The sequence below is a fragment of the Hyperolius riggenbachi genome, chromosome 2, assembly GCF_040937935.1.
Source record: "Hyperolius riggenbachi isolate aHypRig1 chromosome 2, aHypRig1.pri, whole genome shotgun sequence".
NCBI lineage: Eukaryota > Metazoa > Chordata > Amphibia > Anura > Hyperoliidae > Hyperolius > Hyperolius riggenbachi.
Window position 1 is genome coordinate 140,260,213 of NC_090647.1, and position 7,016 is coordinate 140,267,228.

Consider the following 7,016-nt stretch of genomic DNA (forward strand, 5'->3'; position numbering starts at 1 on the left):
TGTTCTGAGTGTGGGAAATGTTTTAAACATAACATAAATCTTGTCAATCGTAGAAACTCACACTGCGGGGGATAGCTTTATTCATCTCCTGAGTGTGTAAGATGTTTTGTAAATAACACTGAACTTCTCAGTCATTGGAAGTCTCACACTGATGAGAAAACTTATTCATGTTCTGAGTGTGGGAAATGTTTTTCGCCTGATGTACCGGTTGTCACGCATGAAAGATTTCGCACCTGTGAGAGCTTGTATTTATGTTCGGAATGCGAGAAATTTAGTGACTGTTACATTTATACCTTGTTCCAAAATTCTGAATCTGACACAGGACGGTCCTCGACTTTGGTATCTGATCAGGTGAAGAGTGTGGGTATGAGATGAGGACGTCGCTATCATTGTCTCCTGGGGCGTGTCCGGAGTCCACGCCTCAGGGGGGGGGGAACTGTGAGGAAACGCGGAAAAGCCGCCGCATGTGCCAAGAGCTAGGCGGCTGACTCCGCGTCCTACGCAGCGGTTGCACGCGTCTGGCGGTGTGGTGGAACACAGAAAAGCCGCCGCATGTCTTGACAGCAAAGCGGCTGTTTGCATGCAGCAGCATGTGCTTGGTGTGGCTGGGTCTGTTAGTGCACCTAGACAGATGGAGAGCTATGCTCGCGCGGGCCTGAATGCAGGACCTTTATACCAGCAGGGGAGGTGTCAGCTGATCAGGAAGATCAGCTGACTCTTGCAGGACTCATGATTGGCTGAATGGTTCGGGCGGGGCAGCAGAGTCCAGCAACTATATATTCTGCTGCTTGTCAGTTGCTGGTTGTCTGCCATTGCTAACACTTGCGTGAAGGCACTCAGACCATAGTCAGATCCCAAAGTGTGCTAGAACCGGCCGGAGCCGGGGATCCACACTTAGCTAGATTCTGTTGATAGTTTAAAGTACTAGTTTGATTGTGATTATTGTCATGACCTGTTTTCCTGTCTGACCATTCTTCTGAAACTCTGATCTTGTACTTTGCTATTCTGATACTCTGTTGCCGAACCCCGGCTCGCCTCTAGACTCCGCATCTGCACTCCTGATTCTGTACCTCGATATTTCTGATACTCTGTTGCCGAACCCTGCCTGTACTTTAGACTCCGCCTCTGCCTTTTGAATCTGTACTTTGTCTGTCCGTGTGTTTTCGACCTGGCTTGCCCGACCGCGAGAACTGACCTTACTGTTAGAGGCAGTTCCCAGATCCGTTAGTGACACTACCTTTGGTGTCACTCACGCTCTGTCCTTCCTGCGCTCAGCCTGACTCCTCCCTCGGGGAAGTCTAGGCCTTCGGAAGGAACCTGTACTTGCGCAGTACTCCTTGCTGCCCTGTACCTGCTCTTGAGGTGCAGCCCTCAAAACATTACTGTTGCACCAAACACTTACACTCTCCCTGGTGTCTAGAGATTAGACATATCTGATTATTGACGATTCCGCAGATCCTCAATAATCGGGTATATCTGTATTCTTGGGGATACTGCGGATCGCCAAGGATCGGATTCCCTCTGGTTGCTGACACCGATCGTTACAGAACGCCAGACCTGTTAGTGACACCCTCTATCTGGTGTCACTCACGTTCGGTCCTTCCCTCTCCCTGTCTGACTCCTCCCCGTGGAGAGTCCAGACTACGGAAGGAACTTGTTGCTGAGACTGCAGTAAGGTCTGAATCACCTGCTCCATAGATGACCATTAGAGCTGTGTCATTTGTATCGCTGAGACTGCAGTAAGGTCTGAATCACCTGCTCCACAGATGACCATTAGAGCAGTGTCATTTGTATCTCTGAGACTGCAGTAAGGTCTGAATCACCTGCTCCACAGATGACCATTAGAGCCGTGTCATTTGTATCGCTGAGACTGCAGTAAGGTCTGAATCACCTGCTCCACAGATGACCATTAGAGCCGCGTCATTTGTATCTCTGAGACTGCAGTAAGGTCTGAATCACCTGCTCCACAGGTGACCGTTAGAACCGTATTTATCTGTCTGTACCTTCCAGCCCCACTAAGGGGTCTTGTGTCTAGTCTGTTCTGTTGGTGTCCTGAGTGTTCCTTACCAACTCCTGTGGTAAGGTCCTGTAAAACCATTATTCCGCAGATCACCAACATTCAGTCATCTGAGTAGTGTCATAATCGTTACATTATTTTCTGGATTCACTGGGTTACAATTATTGGTCAGAAAAAGAAAAATCTGGGCCCATTCCTCATTGGCACATAGTTGAGGAAACATTGGATGCTGGGTAATGCATGTCAAGTTCACCATCATTACATTTACATTTGGTATTTCGGAACAACACACCGACTCCATACCGGTTGGCATGTTTACACAATTCTGGCACGTGCACCAGCCAGTATGGCCTATCTTGTGCCTGTCATAATCGTCAAAATGGTTTGGAGTTGTTCGATCCCGAATTGGATTTACTGGAAAGCTGTCACTGGATTGATCCTGGCCACTCATCTGCCTCATTCTGGCATGTAAATGTGCTATCTGAAAAAAAATAATAAATACAATGGTCACATAACACCTCTATACAGGTCCCAGCCAGCTTACGCACGCCTAACTTACAGAGAGCCCATTCAAATAGGTTTGACGTTATTTTTTATTCAAGGGAGAAGGTTCAAGAAGTGGATTAACAATCACACCAAGTGACCAGCAAAACCATTAGACTCACCCACAAACGAGTCAAACACTATCTGTCCTCCTATCGGTGAATCATGCTCCCTCTAGCATCGTTCATTAACCTATCCTATATGTCATGTCACATACAGCTTCCTTTACGTGACATGACAGTCTTAAAGCAAAGCGATGCTGTATTGATAGAGGGAGCAGGCTGTAGAGTGGGTCGAAGGACAGGGTTGTACTCCAGCTGGTAGGTGAGTCCAGCTCCGCTGGAAGGGGGCATGTGGATGTTATGGCACATGGGTGAGAAAACGGAGGAAATTATGTAGAACAAAAATCGAGCAACATGGGCGGACAAACAGGAACGGAGGGGAGGGTGAGTTTTTGGGGTTTGGTATAAAAACTAACATTTAACGCAGTTTGATGTCCTTTTTTTATTTATCATGTACTGTAGGAGAAGTGGCTATACTTTGTGTTCTGCACATAAGAAATATAATTTTTAAAATTGTAAGGAACAAAAGATAATTGTCTTACCCGTTCTGCACGTGTCTCTCCTTGACGATTTGTAGAGGGCCCAGCTTGTTGTGATGCCATTTTAAAAGAAATTCAAATGAAATCCAAAAGAACAAGTTCTCAAGTTCTAAGAATCAAAAACATAAAATAAATAAATATTAGTTTTCTTAAAAAATAGACTATGATTAACAGCTGTCGCTATGCCAGCAGCAGTAACAACAACTGATTATCAACCGCCACTCTGCCAGCAGCACTAACAGCCACTGATTAGCAGCCCTTACTGTGCCAGCAGCAGTAAAAACCACTGAGTATCAGTCACCACTGTGCCAGCAGCAGTATAAGTCACTAATTAGCAGCTGCCACTGTGCCAGCAGCAGTAACAGCCACTGATTACCAGTCGCCACTGTGCCAGCAGCAGTAACAGCCACTGATTACCAGTCGCCACTGTGCCAGCAGCAGTAACAGCCACTGATTACCAGTCGCCAATGTGGCAGCAGCAGTAACAGCCACTGATTACCAGTCGCCACTGTGCCAGCAGCAGTAACAGCCACTGATTACCAGTCGCCACTGTGCCAGCAGCAGTAACAGCCACTGATTACCAGTCGCCAATGTGCCAGCAGCAGTAACAGCCACTGATTACCAGTCGCCAATGTGACAGCAGCAGTAACAGCCACTGATTACCAGTCGCCACTGTGCCAGCAGCAGTAACAGCCACTGATTACCAGTCGCCAATGTGGCAGCAGCAGTAACAGCCACTGATTACCAGTCGCCACTGTGCCAGCAGCAGTAACAGCCACTGATTACCAGTCGCCAATGTGCCAGCAGCAGTAACAGACACTGATTACCAGTCGCCAATGTGCCGGCAGCAGTAACAGACACTAATTCTCTGCCGCCACGGTGCAAGCAGCAATAACAGCCACTAATAATTATTTACCTCTGTGACAGCAGCAGTGTAAGACACTAATTAGCAACTGCAACTCTGTAAGCAGCAGTAACAGCCACTGATTATCAGCCACCACTGTGCCAGCAGCAGTAACAGCCACGGATTACCAGTCGCCACTGTGCCAGCAGCAGTAACAGCCACTGATTACCAGTCGCCAATGTGCCAGCAGCAGTAACAGCCACTGATTACCAGTCGCCAATGTGGCAGCAGCAGTAACAGCCACTGATTACCAGTCGCCACTGTGCCAGCAGCAGTAACAGCCACTGATTACCAGTCGCCACTGTGCCAGCAGCAGTAACAGCCACTGATTACCAGTCGCCACTGTGCCAGCAGCAGTAACAGCCACTGATTACCAGTCGCCACTGTGACAGCAGCAGTGTAAGACACTAATTAGCAACTGCAACTCTGTAAGCAGCAGTAACAGCCACTGATTATCAGCCACCACTGTGCCAGCAGCATTATAAGCCAATGTTTAGCAGCTGCCGCTGAGCCAGCAGCAGTAACAGCCACTGATTACCAGTCGCCAATGTGCCAGCAGCAGTAACAGCCACTGATTACCAGTCGCCACTGTGCCAGCAGCAGTAACAGCCACTGATTACCAGTCGCCACTGTGCCAGCAGCAGTAACAGCCACTGATTACCAGTCGCCACTGTGACAGCAGCAGTGTAAGACACTAATTAGCAACTGCAACTCTGTAAGCAGCAGTAACAGCCACTGATTATCAGCCACCACTGTGCCAGCAGCATTATAAGCCAATGTTTAGCAGCTGCCGCTGAGCCAGCAGCAGTAACAGCCACTGATTACCAGTCGTCAATGTGCCAGCAGCAGTAACAGACACTGATTAACAGTCGCCAATGTGCCAGCAGCAGTAACAGACACTGATTAACAGTCGCCACTGTGCCAGCAGCAGTAACAGCCACTGATTACCAGTCGCCACTGTGCCAGCAGCAGTAACAGCCACTGATTACCAGTCGCCACTGTGCCAGCAGCAGTAACAGCCACTGATTACCAGTCGCCACTGTGACAGCAGCAGTGTAAGACACTAATTAGCAACTGCAACTCTGTAAGCAGCAGTAACAGCCACTGATTATCAGCCACCACTGTGCCAGCAGCATTATAAGCCAATGTTTAGCAGCTGCCGCTGAGCCAGCAGCAGTAACAGCCACTGATTACCAGTCGCCAATGTGCCAGCAGCAGTAACAGCCACTGATTACCAGTCGCCACTGTGCCAGCAGCAGTAACAGCCACTGATTACCAGTCGCCAATGTGCCAGCAGCAGTAACAGCCACTGATCATCAGTCGCCACTTTGCCAGCAGCAGTAACAGCCACTGATTACCAGTCGCCACTGTGCCAGCAGCAGTAACAGCCACTGATTACCAGTCGCCACTGTGCCAGCAGCAGTAACAGCCACTGATTACCAGTCGTCAATGTGCCAGCAGCAGTAACAGACACTGATTAACAGTCGCCAATGTGCCAGCAGCAGTAACAGACACTGATTAACAGTCGCCACTGTGCCAGCAGCAGTAACAGCCACTGATTACCAGTCGCCAATGTGGCAGCAGCAGTAACAGCCACTGATTACCAGTCGCCACTGTGCCAGCAGCAGTAACAGCCACTGATTACCAGTCGCCACTGTGCCAGCAGCAGTAACAGCCACTGATTACCAGTCGCCACTGTGACAGCAGCAGTGTAAGACACTAATTAGCAACTGCAACTCTGTAAGCAGCAGTAACAGCCACTGATTATCAGCCACCACTGTGCCAGCAGCATTATAAGCCAATGTTTAGCAGCTGCCGCTGAGCCAGCAGCAGTAACAGCCACTGATTACCAGTCGCCAATGTGCCAGCAGCAGTAACAGCCACTGATTACCAGTCGTCACTGTGCCAGCAGCAGTAACAGCCACTGATTACCAGTCGCCAATGTGCCAGCAGCAGTAACAGCCACTGATCATCAGTCGCCACTTTGCCAGCAGCAGTAACAGCCACTGATTACCAGTCGCCACTGTGCCAGCAGCAGTAACAGCCACTGATTACCAGTCGCCACTGTGCCAGCAGCAGTAACAGCCACTGATTACCAGTCGCCAATGTGCCAGCAGCAGTAACAGACACTGATTAACAGTCGCCAATGTGCCAGCAGCAGTAACAGACACTAATTCTCTGCCGCCACGGTGCAAGCAGCAATAACAGCCACTAATAATTATTTACCTCTGTGACAGCAGCAGTGTAAGACACTAATGAGCAACTGCAATTCTGTAAGCAGCAGTAACAGCCACTGATTATCAGCCACCACTGTGCCAGCAGCATTATAAGCCAATGTTTAGCAGCTGCCGCTGAGCCAGCAGCAGTAACAGCCACTGATTAGCAGCCACCACTGTGCAAGCTGCTGTAAAAGCCAGTGATTAGCATTAGCTACAAAAGATTTGAAATGGAGACTAACCAATGCAAGGCAAGAGCGCTAAACGATACATACAGTGGAGGAAATAATTATTTGACCCCTCACTGATTTTGTAAGTTTGTCCAATGACAAAGAAATGAAAAGTCTCAGAACAGTATCATTTCAATGGTAGGTTTATTTTAACAGTGGCAGATAGCACATCAAAAGGAAAATCGAAAAAATAACCTTAAATAAAAGACAGCAACTGATTTGCATTTCATTGAGTGAAATAAGTTTTTGAACCCTCTAACAATAAAAGACTTAATACTTAGCGGAAAAACCCTTGTTTGCAAGCACAGAGGTCAAACATTTCTTGTAATTGATGACCAAGTTTGCACACATATTTTAGGAGGAATGTTGGTCCACTCCTCTTTGCAGATCATCTCTGAGGGCTCGTTTCCACTATTGCGGTGCAGAATCGCCTGGATTCCACCGCTGTTGAAATTCCATGAATTAGCATGCGGATGCGAATTTTTGCGCGGTTTTTGCCGCGAAT

The 7,016-nt window shown here is 48.3% G+C and overlaps 1 long non-coding RNA gene across 1 annotated transcript in view; it reads right to left on the bottom strand.

The window, feature by feature from the left end:
• Nucleotides 1–2,126: 2,126 nt before the first annotated feature.
• Nucleotides 2,127–7,016, bottom strand: part of LOC137545845 (uncharacterized) — a 16,127-nt gene continuing 11,237 nt past the window's right edge. The window contains exons 2-3 of the long non-coding RNA XR_011026110.1: nt 3,165–3,270; nt 2,127–2,498 (exon numbers count right to left, since the gene is read on the bottom strand). This is a non-coding gene — a long non-coding RNA (uncharacterized lncRNA). The remainder of the gene's footprint in view (nt 2,499–3,164; nt 3,271–7,016) is intronic.